Genomic DNA, 15,415 nt, shown 5'->3' on the forward strand with positions numbered 1-15,415 from the left:
CACATAAAAAGCAACCAAAGCACATTCCTACTGCCACACTCTTCAATACACATTTCTAAAGAAGGAGCTGGCATGTTTTAAGTAACTGGTATAAAAAAAGCTGTATGCTCTATGACTCTGATGACAAACTCTGTAAGTAATGCATTCTCCTTGCTGTCCCAGCCGCCATTGCTTAGTCATCTCATCCTGGTCCTAAAAAAAAATGAGGAATCCGGTGATACCTTAAAGACTAACAGATTTTGGCTTTTGTTCTCTCTGAATTTGAATCAACCAGCTTCCTCATCCATGCTGCTCTCTGGTGCCAGCTCAAGAGGAGTCACCATGACAAGGAAAATCCTTCTGAGACCCTGGAGCCCTGGACTGGTGCATGTTCAGTCACTCTGTGGAACTAGTGTATGCCTAATAGCAGTCGCATGTAGGAGCTGTGAGGGGATGAAGCATGCTTAGTGAGCATGGAATATTCTGTTTCTAGCGTTGTTGTAGCTGTGTTGGTCCCAGGATATTAGAGAGACAAGGCGGGTGAGGCAATATCTTTTATTGGACCAACTTCTATTGGTGAGAGAGACAGGCTTTTGAGGACCTGAAGAAAAGCTCTGTGTGAGCTCGAAAACTTTTCTCTTTCACCAAAAGAAGTCGGTACAATAGAAGATACTACTTTGCCCACCTTGCCTTGCATGGAACATGCTAATATTTTAGCCCGTAAGCTCTAGCACGTCTCTGAGGATGTGTGAACCACAGTTTTTCAAAGACATAACTTGCCCAGATTTGGACAGACTTTCATGGTGAAGTGAAAGGCCAGATCGTATAGGCTGGATAGAGTACAGAAAAGTTTGAAATTCCTTGTACCATATATAGGAAATAAAAGAGAAAATATTGTAAAATGTGTAGAGGTTGATTTGTGCAGTCTTAACACTATCAAGGTATTTTTCATTATTTTAAAATCATGTTATCACATAATTTATTAAAGTAAAAATTAGAAACCTGAAATTAAAACATGTTTTCTCTATGTGCACTGAATGTTTTATTATTATAGCCTGCTTATCAGTGTTAGGTTGCTGCAGCTGATCGTTGCTTTAAAAAGGAAAAAAGAGCATTAACACAATAACTTGGGGGATTGCAGAAGAGCCATGTACAATAAAACTTCACAATAAGGATCGCTTCTGGAGATGTGGCTGCAGTTTGTCATAAAGAAGAGTTTGTTCTAGCAACTACACTTTCTGTTAATTTTAACTGGTTTAGTTTATCACCATTCATTATTGCAATATTATAGTATTTAAAAATTACATGAACTCTGCAAACAAATACATACTGAAAAAGCAGATCACATTTTGAGCCTGCTTGCCTTTTATTTATTTATTTTATTATTTATTTATTGAAATATTAAGGACAAATACAAAGTAGTTGGATGCAACAAGTTGCACTTTGTATTGTACACCAGTCATCACTTCTAATAAACGAAGATGTCCAAAACTTTCTTGATGTTCATGTAGGCATGAATTGACTTCACCGATTTGCCCCAGGTAACTCTATGTAAAAAATAACCAAAGCATGCATAATAAGATTGCCCCAAACAGTAACTTCTATATAATAGTAATACCTTGGATTTGAACATAGGAATTGCTATGGCAGGTCAGACTACAATTGTTTATTTATCCCATACCTGATCTCTGTCATTGACCAGTTACCAAATGCTTCAGAGTATGTCTACGGTATGAGCTAGGGGCATGATTCCCATTCCCATGTATACATACTTGTGCTAGCTCTCATTAAGGTCCAAGTTGAGAATTGACCACATAAGGGAGACAGGCACCATGAGCCAAATGTAGATCTGGTGAAAGTGGGAGTGTTGGAGGTGCCTTGATATATACCAGGTCTGAATTTGATGTCCTATTTACTGAAGAGATGTTGTTCTTGTTTACTGATTTAGACTTTGTATAGGAGTTCTGTGTTCTATGGTGCTTAAAATCTTTATCTTTTATTTTAAATGGTCCCTATGTATCATCTGCCTAGCCAATTATAACCAGAATTCAGTCTCTGCAAATGGGTTTTGCAATATTTTCTTTGCCCTAAAAAGAAGATGGCTGGTATGCGATATACATTTTGGTATATGCCCTGCCTGCTTTATATATTCCCCACTCCAAACAAGGTGAGAACTAATGTGATGTTTAGTGTAGTGCTAGAGACCCAAGGAACTCTCCTTTCCCCGTGGAGGCTGAGCACCAGAACATATATTCTTCAGCATGTTCTCCCAGAGCATCTGGTAAAATGAATCCATGGTGCAACCACATTTAGGGCAAGGTGGGGGGAAATATTCTGGCATATTTAATTGGAGCTTTAGATGTGTGCAAAAGGAATGCTTGTGATTCTGAGTCTGACTGGAAAAGAGACCCATTTGTTGCCAGCTATAGCCTGTAACAATCACATTCAGTGAAGGGATAGTTTGTAATAATGATGACGTTTCTATTGTTAGCAATTTCCATAACTCTTTCCATTCCAGGAACTCAAAGCCCTTTACAAACTTTAACACCACACATGTGAAGTACTGTCATAATTGAAAATGATGATGAAACTAAGGCAGAGAAAGTTTAAGATATTTGTTCAAGGTGTCACAGTAAGTTTGTGGTCGAGCTGACTGCCTTGTTCTGGTGCTCTAACTACTGTAGGTTATTTCATTTTCTCCTTTTGGGCATGGTCAGTCCATTGCTTGCGAACATCTATTAGTGTACTCCTGAAATGGATTCCTTCCTCCTGCCTGAAATAGAAATTGAGAAAAAAAATTGCGGTGAACCCAAACAACATTTCAATACAACACAACTCAATATAGTGCATTTTCTAAAGGGAGAGAGAGGGATAAATTAAGACATGTATAGACAAAGGAGAGAATGTGTTTTCAGGGGAGATTTGAAAAGAGGTGGAAAGAGAGAGGCAGATTATTCCAGACGGCAGAAGTTGCAGAGGAGAAGACCATCATGACAGCACTGCTGGCATGCTAGGTTAGACAGAAAGCAAACGCTGAATCAGCAGAGGGAGAAGTTCCAATTGCAAAATGGTTCCAGGATTTATAAGCCCCAGGACTTCTGTGAATAATGGTATATCTGCAGTAGCAAAATAAAGTATCTCTGGAATCCTATGTAAAGTATCTGTTGGTATAGGTTATTCCAGAACAATTGGAGCGAGATATATGGGGAACATCGGGCCTTTTGGTCTTCATACGGACAATTGAGGATACAGTGTTAAAGTATGAATTTCAGACGGCTGTCAAATTTTACTCAGCGCCATAGCAGTTCACTAAGGGCTTGCCTCCAATTTGGTTTGCAATCATGTTTAAACTGACACAATGGTAAATTGTAGTGTAGACAAGGAACTGGCGTTTGTTGCTAGTTGTTTTTAACTATAGGTTAATACATGATTAAAAAATCATAATGTTGATGAGGCTTAAGTGTATTCCTTGGCCCTGATCTAAAAGCTGTTTTAATCAACAGGACTCTTTTTCTATTGACTTCAGATCAGGTCGTTTGAGTGTTCTTAATTTGTACACCTGCTGAGTGACCAGGTAGGGAATTATTGGAACTTGTGATTTAGCTCTCCTTCCATAAGCTGTAATGGTTCCTAGATTTATGTTGGTTATGAAATGTTGCTCCACACTAAAATATCTTGTTTGGATCAGTTCTGATTCAGTGCATGGTATTCTTTATCAGTACTGCCCAGTTTGACGCAGGATTTGATTTTCAGGAAGGAGAAGCCACTCTTGACAAAAGCGCCCTGATATACAGATCTGCATTTTGTAGTAATTCCAATAAGTAATGTGCATAGAAGGACTTAATCTTGGCAGACTTTAATGGCTAACATAAATGTATTTTTGTTTCTTTATCCCGTCCCTCTTTCTAAGCAGTGCACAGTCATAACGGTTTGTCTGTTTTCTAGTACTCCATCATTGTCTTACTAGTATTGTTCCTTTCTAAGGCCCTGATTCAGGAAAGTACCTAGGAACATGCGTTAAGTAAAGCACATGTTTAAATCAATGGAATTTAAGCACATGCTTAAGAGTTGAAAAGGGATGGATTTACGCATGTGCTTAAGTGCTTTTCTGCATGGAGTCAAAATCAGTCCAGGAGGAATTAAAGTTTTCACTTTTGCTGCATAGTGCCATATACTGGTCAACAGTATTTCAATAGCATCAAGGTTGAATTAATACCCAAATGCTCAGACTAGGATGAAATTCAGGAATATCTGGAATCCTGTAGAAATAAAAGGGTTAAAATGTGAGTTTATGATGGGCAGGGAAATTAACACAGTAGCAACAGTGAGCAGGCAGTGAGGAGAACTGAGATTTTTTTTTCCAACATGACTGCAAAATGCTGAATCACACAAGTCACGTGACAAGAGTCTAAATCCAGCCACTGATGAGCTGGGATAGCCACGTGAGACATCTCATAAGATTCAACCATATCCTCCCCTTCTATCTCCCTCAATGGATGTGCTATGAAATACTCAGATCTGAATGTGTTCTGATTACTATTCACAAATGTTCAGCTTCCCATAGGGACAGTATTAAAGAAATTGTATTCTAGAGGCATAACCCCAGTTTTACCCCCAGGTGCAGTGTGTGTAGAATCGTCTCAGAGACGGAGCTCATAACCTCTGGAACTCATCAACCTCCCCTGGCCCAGCATGGGCAGGCTGACCAGGACTCCCTGGATTCCTCTCTCAGTAATCGTACGAAGTGCTGGATCAATCCAGCACTTGAATGTTTTTGGATGAAATGTTACTTACGATTTCAGTGGATGATTGGTACTGAGAATTATAGCCTTTCTCCCTAAACATCTCTAGCAATCAAATCTGGAAATTGTATGCTTTTGGAAAAACAGAATAATCTGAAGTTTACACCCTAGTAAATTATTGTTAAATATTTTCACATCTGTATATGGTGTGTTTATTACCTGCCATAGCTTATATTTAATGAGACTCTGTAAGATTCTGTGCACAGGTTAGTCACAGTGTTCCAGTATTAAATATTTTCATTGTCTTAGAGCACTCAGATGAGTTTAAATTATAAATGTTACTGGATTTTAATAGCAATATCTCTTTGCATAAAATAGTAAATAATCTTTTAACACCACTATCTGAAAATATTGTAATATACAGTCTTGCTAAAATCTGTAAGTAATTTTTTTTTCCAAACAAAAAGTTAATGAGAAATGGACTGCAGTAAAGTCTCTTTGTTAGTACGTGGCTATTTGCAAAAGGACTCACACATCTGCTTAACTGCTGAAAATAACATAATTAATATTCATTTTGAGTTTCTCATAAGCCCACCAGAGCAAAGGATTCTGGCAAACTCTCTTGACATCCATGCATCTAGCAAACAAAGAGTTAAAGCAGGCAGTCTTTCTGGCAAGTAAGATTGAACAGAAAGCACAGGCCTTTCCTTTTTGCCTTTTTCTTCTTAATTAATCATACGCTGCTTCACAATTTAAATATGGAAATGGAAAGCCATCCGCAATTATTAATGAGCCTCCAGGCTGTCCTGTGGCGTCTCAAGACAAGCTGTGTCAGCCTGCAGAAAGCAGCATGGCATCTCCTTTCTGATGTGTGTGAAATTTATGTGCACAAAGGCTCCTCCTTATCTGTGCGTGAACTAAATAAATAAATAAAGGCTTTTGTTTGCCAGGCTACTTGCACATGACTGTTTTGACTAAACCACTCCATGTTATTTGTAGTTTACAGTGCTTAGAGACAAGAAGAAGAAGAAATCCCTAAACCCAGCTACCTGATTATGCTGCAATTAATGGGAATCTGTACATCATTCTGATTGTTGCTGAGATTTTTGAAGACTTTCTTTTAAAAAATAAAACAAAAACCCCCAAACCTTTGCCCTTGACTGACACCAGCCTTACAACGGTAGGATTGGCATACCGCCAATTTCTCACCCGATAAGACAGGGCAGGAGGGTAGAGAAAAGCACTGACAACATGGCCGTTGTTTAGTCTACACTCTTAAGACCTTAATAGGAAGGAGCAATTCTTCAGTGTCGCGAAGGGTTTGCCAGTATGCATCTGCTGCAGTGGGAAAATTAAGGTGATGGCTTTTAGGATTAAAATTGCAGTATCCCCTCCTTCTGTTTTTATTTTGGTATGTGATCTACCCATTTAATACAGTGGGACTATATAAAAATAATAATAGCCAAGTAGTTATATACATATATTTTCAAGACCCTTTGTATCTGGAGGAAATTTGGGGAGAGGGGATGAGGTAGGAAGGAAGAAAGACAGGATCGATGTGTGATGGGAAAAGGATAATAAAGAGCCAGGTGCAGTACAGTATGTTCAGTCGGTGATGTTTAGATTTTTTTAAGGCTTCCTATTGAGGTTAAATTAAAAAAGAGAAAAAGATGCAAGCAAAAGTCAGGTTTCTTATTTCAGCTACAGGTTTTCAAAGACGTATGTATTGTTCCAAAACCAGACTGTTTCTGTAGTGTGGATAAGAACAAATCATTCTGTATATTAGGAGAGCAGAACATTTAAAGATATGCCTGACAATTTTTTTCCTCTAGAATAGTCTGCAGTGTCATTGTGTGAAGGTAAAATCCTTATAGCTCAGTTACAAGTTTGCCATGTTAGATAAAAGCATGACTTTGTCTTGTTGTAGTTTCAAAGTGAAACAAACTGGAGCAGAGGCAATGATTTAAGCTACAGTGAGGGAAAAAAGGCAGGAAGATTGGAATATGATAAACAACATTGAAAAATGGCAGGAGAATAATGTTTACTTTTGAATATAAGGCCGACTGCCAGGTTGGCGCTGGTTTTTAGGTTAGCAGAGGTTGGAGGAAGGGCCAGAGTGAGGCGTGGCTAAATGCTGTCAAGGAAAAAAACGGTCTGCAAATTGCTGTTCTCAGCTTTCCCCCCCTTGAAAAAAAGGCAGTGCTTCCTCTTAAGGCTATTAAAAATTATGCAGAATTTTAACCATCTAGTGTACTGGATGCTCTTCCCTGATGTTGAGAATTCTGATTTTGCAAGAGGATAAATGAAATATTTTAAATGATCAAACTATTTTGAAGGTATTTTAAAATGTAATAAAAACAATAGCTTTACATTTCATAAGAAATTATTTTAGTTTACTTTTGATGTGTTTGCCTGTGGGATAAAGTTTAACAAAGTCATTTGAAAAATGTATCTGTTGTTATGCAGACAGCTATCCTGCTCTTACAGCCCTGCCACAAAAATCAATGGGGTTTTGCTGATTGAAAGAGAGGATGAAGAATAGTTCTAATAAACCAGAACATGATTCAGGCAAGATACAGTAACGAAGGCTGATAATCATTTTCTTACTTTAATCAGGACATTTTTTAGAATCCGTATCTGACTTAAAGTGTACAATACATCCAGGACATATCTCAAGCAGACAACGTGACAAAGTCATTTCATACACTTGGACTAGCTGTTTATAGTAGTTTAACAAGTTCTATATTGCCAATAATAAAGGGCACAGCCTAAGAAACCCTTTCATTAACACATCATCATTCGCTGCATTTATGAATGCATCTAGTTTATGAAGAAAAATATATTTCTAAATAGAGCTGAAATCTGAAATGTGGTATTCTTACATCCCACAAATTCGGTTAACCGTTTAAATTCTGCTAAGTGTGAATAAAAGATAAAATATCAGTAAATCAACATTTAGAGGAAAATTTAAGAAAATCAAAGGCAAGGTTAAAGCTTCATAGTAATTATTATTATTCTACTAAATATTTAATAACACTTAATGGCGTCTTATACTTAAAATGAGAAAGAAACTGAGACTGTTATTAGTCTTTGGAGACATAGTTACTTTGGAAACCCTTTAATTGTTTTCATGTTTTATTTAAAGAGCTGTAAATAATATGTTTTTGATATATTAATTGGTGATTTGTTTTTTGTTTTATTTTGTTACTGAGAACTCTATTTTCTTTACATGAGGAATCTACAATTTATAAATAAATATTAAGAAATATGTTTTCTACATAAAACTAATTTAGGGACCTCGTCTGGCACTCCTCTTTCTTTTGTAAAACCTCCATTGATTTCAAGCCTTGCAGGATCTTATTGATGTTTCATTCAGTAACTAAGGTTTCTTGTGGCCCCAACTCATGCTTTAAAAATATTTTCTCACCTGTTAGCCATCATAGATTGTAAAAATGCTCTTACTGGTCATGCAGGATTTTGCATATGTGTTAGACTGATAAAAAGTTGTCTGTTGGACTGCTGTTGTATAGGGAAAATAGCCCCTTTCCCGCCTTGATTTTAGGTGCCATGTAGAATTGTACAATAAGTTTGCTTCAGAAAGTGCCAGGAGAAGCATAATGAGGCAGTTAGTCACAGTTTTAATGTGGTGTTAGGGGAAAACAGTGCAGGAACTATGGGTTTGATTTTCAAGGGATAGCCCTTGCAACCCAAGTCTGCCTAGACCCTTCACTGGTATCCAGGCAATACTTAGACACTAAACTCTGGGTTCACTTTTTGTCAGGTGAACATTTTTGTCTGCTGAACAGTTTTTTTCTTAAAAGATCTCCTGTCCTTCTGTTTTTTCATTAACTCTTGGATTTCTTCGTCGGTTTCTTGCAGACCACCTTCGTGTATCTGAATGCAAACAGTATGTAGCAAAAGTCCCATTCTGACAGGGAATTTGGGGGCTAGGGATTAGGGAGGCAGGTAGGGGGAATGTTATAGTCACTGGTTAGGCAAAATACACAAAATACTGTCATTCCTTCCCCCGATGTGTACAGTGTTTATGTGTATCTGTAGTTTATATCTAGTCTATATATATAGAACTTATTTAAATTCTGTACTAAGTAGAAGAGGGGATTAAAGCAGAGCACTTCAGTATGCTGAGACCCATATGCTATTTTAGAGTTTTAAAGGAGAATAACTTGTACATTAAGAAAAATTTATATGTGAAAGGTACAATATATGTAATGTTCTGTAATGCAATTGTAAACTTTTAGTCAGTAACCTTTTAGTATTTAAAAAAATAGATAAAACCATGCATCCCACTATAAATACGGAAAGTGGGTATAAAAAATTACACTAGTTTTCTGTGGGGTTTAGAAATATATTGGAGGCGCTAAATAATATGCAATAAGATTTTAGGAATCTTTAAATTTGGCATGTTTGTGCATATAATTATATTTAGTATATACCTGCAGACCATCTCTTCATGATACATTCTTAACATTTCTGTTATATTGTCGAAGTGTATGCTCATTTTTCAACAATTAAACTAAAACTACAGGAAGCTGTGTATCATATATGTTTACATGGTTTGTTTTAAATCCAAACAAAGAAAAAGCAGTTTTTTAAATATATTAATGTTCACTGAGGTAATGATAGTTGAATATTAAAATCTTTATTTGTCCATTAAGTCACAGGAACTAAGATGGGTTAATTATCCGTAAGAATTGTAGGTTTGGTTTGTTACTGAATATTTGGAGTTGATCTTCAAGATACCTAGTTTGCCTGAGAAATTTAATTATATTTATTTAGTATTGATTAATAGAATTAAATGTAACATTACATACAGTATAATTTAAAGAAGATAAATGATAGAGTGCACAGTATTTTATTTATACTATTTTTTTTAAAATATATTCATGATAATTACAATAACATAAAATATAATTTGAAATAGAGAAATGATGCAATACACTGTAACTTGTACCAGTGGCATTGTATGAGATGTTAGTTCAGACAAGATTTGGCCCATAACTTTGCTTTTATCAAGTGTGAATGAAACAAATTCTACCCTTATTTACATCCATACAACCTCATTGACTAAAGGAATGAGAATTATCATGTGCACTTATTAGTTTTCTGTATTTGGTGTCTGGGCTTCTCAGATGTTCTCTGGAAAGGTTTCTGGAATTATGAATTCCTTCAGTACCTATGGAATAGGGATCATTTTAAAATTAAATGATAGAAAAGGGGAGAGGGCCTCATTCTACTCTCACTACAATGCAGCTCCATTGCTTTCATGAAGTTACTCCCGATTTAAACAAACATTTTTTTTTACTGTATTAATGTTCACTGGGGTAGTGAGAGTTGAATATTTACACAAAATCTGCTGTGCATTATAAAATGTAAATTTTCTGGTCTGATTTTAAGAAGTGTTTATCTTTTGCTGGGAAAAAAATGATGTTACTGCTGTTGCTGCTCTGGCTATTTATTTAGGTACCTCTGGTGTCTGAGTTCTTTTGAAAATCTGACCCATGATCATTACAAAATGAAAACCTGCTACAGTTTCTGCTATAGATGAAATAAAAATACTTTTTACTAGAAACAAAGCAATAGGTCAAAATTCCTAATATAGCTTGGTGCAAATTTCTTAAAGATTGTCAATTGTTCTCGCTTCAGAGTGGCAGCTTCATTTACATTTTGTTTTTTGCCTCCTGATTTCGCAACTGTTTCACTAATTACAGAAAAAAAAATCAAAATGAGAACATTGCCAAGTTTTTTTACACTGATAAGGAAGTGATTATTTATTGTAATTATCAAATACGGGACCAATGGCACACATTACTATCTTTACACACATGCTTATTCCCATTTATTCCAGTGCAGAACTGTTGCAGGATCCTATCCCTACATTAGCAAGTAATAAAACAACACTCTCTCTCTCTCTCTCTCTCTCTCCCCCCAATAAACAACCAAAATCTCCAGTCAAAATCAAAACCTTTAGTTCAGTATCTTCCTGAAACCATTTGCAGGAATATTAAAGTTGAGGGATTGGACTGAAAGAGAATTACATTTAAAAAGAAATATATATTTAAAAAAACTAGATTTTTTTCTCTCTCCATAGTGGTTATTTTAAATGTGTTCAGATAGGAGATACATTTTAAAGCTATTTGTCTGCAGTAGCATGAATTTTATCCCCTCACTATATTCTTCAGTACTACAAATGCCCAGGTAAACTTCTGATCTTCCAAACGTGTACATGAGTTACTTTACTCATATAAATAGGCAAACTGAAGCTGATGAAACTCCTTCATTTATATAGCTACTGACATGTGTGTGTCTGTGTGTGTGTGTGTGTTCCAACTCTGCCCTATCTCCCTTCTTATGTTTGAACACATCGTCTCTTAGCTCTGTGTCTTTTTGTTCTTAGGGGAGTGCAACTGTGTGTGAGTTGTGGTCATGTATTATCACAGCTTGAGTGAACTGTTAGACATAAGACTGAAAGCCAAATGCACCAAGTCATCCTGGATGTGGAAATATCCCAGTATGTCACACACCCTTAAATCTCTTATTGTTATAAAATGGCCCAGTGCAAATATTGTTTGGGGGAAAGTTAGCAATAATAATAAATTAATGTATTGGTCAATCAGAAACCATGTCACCATAGTTTACATTAATTCTAATTATTTCAATGCAAAATAAACTAAGAAAACATTAGTTTTTGTTAAATTCAAGTATAGACTCAATAGTGTATTGTCTGAAGCATCATCTTACAGGGATGTGTATGCTTCAGTTACAGAAGAGGAATTCAATAACTTAAAGTGTCTTTTCCCTTTTTCTTTAATTACCATTGGCCATGTAAAACATTAGAACACAGGAATTACTACACTGGATTGGGTCAGTGGTCCATCTAGTCCCATATCCTGTCTCTGACAATGCTACTACCAAACACTTCAGAAGACAGTGCAAGAAACCCCATGGTGGACTGCTTTAGAATAACGTGTCCAGATGGGAAATTTCTTCCTAGTCCATTAGTCAGTGATTGTATTATGCCTTGATGCATATGGGTTTATATCCCTTCTAAAAATAATTATCCTATCTAACTTCTCTGTGGATATTCTCATGATCCATATAAAGGCCTACTCCTTTTTTAATCCTACTGAACTCCCCGATGACATATTGTGGCAATGAGTTCCACAGGTTAATTATGTGCTTTGTTAAACAAAATTCACTGTATACGTTTTTAGTTTATTGCCTTAATTGAATTGAATTGAATGTCCCAATGTTCTTGGAGAAAAATATATGAACACTCTATTCACCTTCTCTATCCCAGTACAGTAATTTGTGTATCTCTGTCATGTCTCCACTTATCCATCTCCTTTCCAGACTAAACAGTTTCAATTTTTCTGCTCTCTCCTTATATCGATATCTTTTGATTCTTCTAAATCATTTTTGTTGCCTGTCTCTGCACTCTTGTTACTTTTTTTTAGATAGTTGACAAGAACTAAAAACAATTTACCATTGATTAATATATAATGGAATTCAAACATTATCAGTACTACTTGCTGCCCTATTCCTTATGCAGCCTAACAATCTGAGTTTGAACCACTGCTGCAGAATGAATGAGGTTTTAGCTGAGCTGCCCAGGTCTTTTTCTTCAATGGTTATGCTTAGTTTAGATCCCAGCAATATGAATTACCTTGCATTTGTCTTGAGTAACCTAAATCTGAGTCATCTGAAAATGTTGCTACTTCATTCACTCAGTTTTGCAGACTACTACATAATATTTTAAACATTGATCTGAGTACAGATTCCTAGGGCATACACTGTTAAACTTCCACCTTATTGAAAATTGACCTTTTATTCCTACTGTTTGTTTATGATCTCTTAGCCGATTTCTAATTCATGACAGTATTCCCAACTCTCAATCATAACTATTCTGTTTCCTTTGCAGCCTGTTACGAAGCACATTTTGAAAGTCCATAAATGATATCATATTCTTTGGTTGATCTGGTAGAAGAAAGCTAGTAGGTAAGAGAGGCATATTTTTCCTTTTTGTAACCCAGGCTGCTTTCCCCTGATTATATAATCTTCATTTTGATATAAAAGTTATAATATTTTATAAAAATAATCTTTTTAGTCAGTTTACCTGGTAGTATAGTAAGGGTCACTTGCATGTAATTCTCAAGATCATCTCTAGTCTTTTTAAAGGATAAGCGCAACACCTGCTACACTTTGGTATATTCACTGATATGAGAGACTTTTGTGTTAGAAACTCAGATTCTTCATTCTTGAGTGTCTTCGGAGTGTGTGTGTGTGTGTGTGTGTGTGTGTATATAGATAGATATAGATGCACCTTAACTTCTGACAGTCTCTCTCTTTATTACCTGAGAAATTAAGCTAACAGAGTTTAAGGCTAGTCTGACTTTCTGTATTTCACAGGCCACCTCACCCAGTTACCCCTGCATTGAGCTTGGTAACTTGTGTTTGGTTAAAGCATATCTTCCAGAAAGGTGTCCAGGTCTGGGGTAGGTGTCATCTGTGGTGGAGACTGGCACAAAGAATTTTTTAAGACAAGATTAAACCATTAGGCTCAGCCCAGAGTAAGAGGCAGTGTGGAAACTGCTCCATCCCAAAAATAGCCTGGGCAAGAATTGTCTCTCATTCAGTCATATTTTTTCCCTGGGTTTTCCTTCATCTGAGGAGGAGTATTTTATTTCTCTGCTTTTTGGGATGCAGCTTAACTCCCACTCCCTCCTGGCCAGTGTGAAGGTGAGGGAGGGACTGAAAGCTAAAGCTCCATCCACTCCCTTCACACTTGCCTGCCAGGAGGAGTACTGCTGCTGGAGCCTGGCTAAGAAGCCGCGCTAATGTGGTCATGGAGCTGAGTGAGAGAGGGTGTGCTTACTCGTCTGTGTGAGCAAATAGCTCAAGGTCATAATCAATATTTTGTGCAATGCCTTTTATCCACCTTATTCGCTCCCCTTATTTCCTGGTATTCCAGCAGACCTGCCATTTGTCTCACAGACTTCCTGCTTCCCATAGTCATCAGTAATTTGTTTTCTTTTTTTTTTTTTGGTCATTGGCTTTTTTAATCTTCATATTCCCTCTTTATGCTCCTAATTTCCATCTGAAATTTTACCCACAAGAGTTTATGCTACTTTCTACCTGCTTCACATGGACTGCACTTTAGTTTTTGGAAGAGGATACCTGTTTGCTTTAAATAATCTCTTACACAATACATTTTTACCATATGTGGGTTTTTTCCCCTTGCCATCCTTCTTCTCTTTTAAGGTACGAATACCTTGGATTTTTTAACTGTGTTTCTAAGTTATGCCTAAATAACCTTCCATAGTTACAAGCAGAATTCTTCATGTAAATTGAGGGAAGTTCTGATTAATAATCAATAGCACAATATGGCTCTGTGATTCCATGTCAGTTATTTTAAAATACATAATGCATATGTACCTTTCTGCTTTTCCCTAGCTGACTGTTCTGCTTTAGATAGCAACATCGGACCTCTTCCTACGAGCCTGTAGTCTGTTAAGGCTCTCCACCGCCACTCTTTTCTTCCTGCCTCCCTCCATAATAAAAGTATCAACATTTTTATATTGGATTCGAAAAACTAAATCACTGGGAGCTGTGTGCCTCCAGATTCAGTTGTGCAGGGAGAAGGTGTCAGACTTTCGCCCATCCATAGTGTGAAGTGTCTTGGAAGTTTCTCCTTTTACACTTGCCACTTTGAAGCTGCTTAAAACCATCTGGAGGCTTAGTTCCCAATAGCACAAGTGAACTGAAGGTGCTCTTCCTATTAAGCTTTCCTCATGGCAATGAGTCTTACTGCTCTAACAGGAAGAGAGAGAATAGACTGCAGCAGGGGTCGGCATCCTTTCAGAAGTGGTGTGCTGAGTCAACATTTATTCACTCTAATTTAAGGTTTCACGTGCCAGTCATACATTTTAACATTTTTAGAAGGTCTCTTTCTATAAATCTATAATATATAACTAAACTATTTTGTATGTAAAGTAAATAAGGTTTTTAAAATATTTAAGAAGCTTCATTTAAAATTAAATTAAAATGCAGAGCCCCCTGGACTGGTGGCCAGGACCTGGGCAGTATGAAAATCAGCTCACATGCCGCCTTCGGCACGTGTGCCATAGGTTGCCTACCTCTGGACTACCGGTTGAGATGGAGGGCCTTAAGGCAATGAATGTGGGTGAAGGAGGGAACAGCTGTCATTATCTAGAGCAGGCCTGCACAACTCGTAAAGCAGCGAGGGCCATATTACTCCAAAGAAAACAGCTGAGGGCTGAAACACCCCGGCCCCGCCGAACCTCCCACCCAGAGCCGCCCAGCCCCCCTGAAACACATCCCCCACCCCAGCACTGTCCGGCCCTGCAGAAACAACCTGCACCCCCTCAAGTATAAAGCCTCGCTGCCACTGCCCGGCCGCCCGCTCAGCTCGTTATCCCCCCCTGAAATAAGGGGAGGGGACAAGGGCGACAGTTTGAAGGGATTTTCTGGAGCTATGAACTAAGGGGAGGGGGAAAGGGGGGCAGTGTGAAGGGATTGGATGTGACTGTCCAACACACAAACACAGAGGCCACAGCAAGCCCGGGGGGAGTGGGGAGGGGGAAGGTCCCTGGACCAGGGAAGGGGGCAGCAGTCGGGGCAGGGCAGGTGCAACACACACACACACACACACACAC

General features: G+C 37.5%; 1 long non-coding RNA gene across 4 annotated transcripts in view; it reads right to left on the bottom strand.

The window, feature by feature from the left end:
- Positions 1 to 1,321: 1,321 nt before the first annotated feature.
- Positions 1,322 to 15,415, bottom strand: part of LOC123354035 — a 30,611-nt gene continuing 16,517 nt past the window's right edge. For all 4 annotated transcript variants that reach the window (XR_006574604.1, XR_006574601.1, XR_006574602.1 and 1 more), the window contains one exon: positions 1,322 to 2,752. This is a non-coding gene — a long non-coding RNA (uncharacterized LOC123354035). The remainder of the gene's footprint in view (positions 2,753 to 15,415) is intronic.

Source organism: Mauremys mutica, chromosome 1 (genome assembly GCF_020497125.1).
Source record: "Mauremys mutica isolate MM-2020 ecotype Southern chromosome 1, ASM2049712v1, whole genome shotgun sequence".
NCBI lineage: Eukaryota > Metazoa > Chordata > Testudines > Geoemydidae > Mauremys > Mauremys mutica.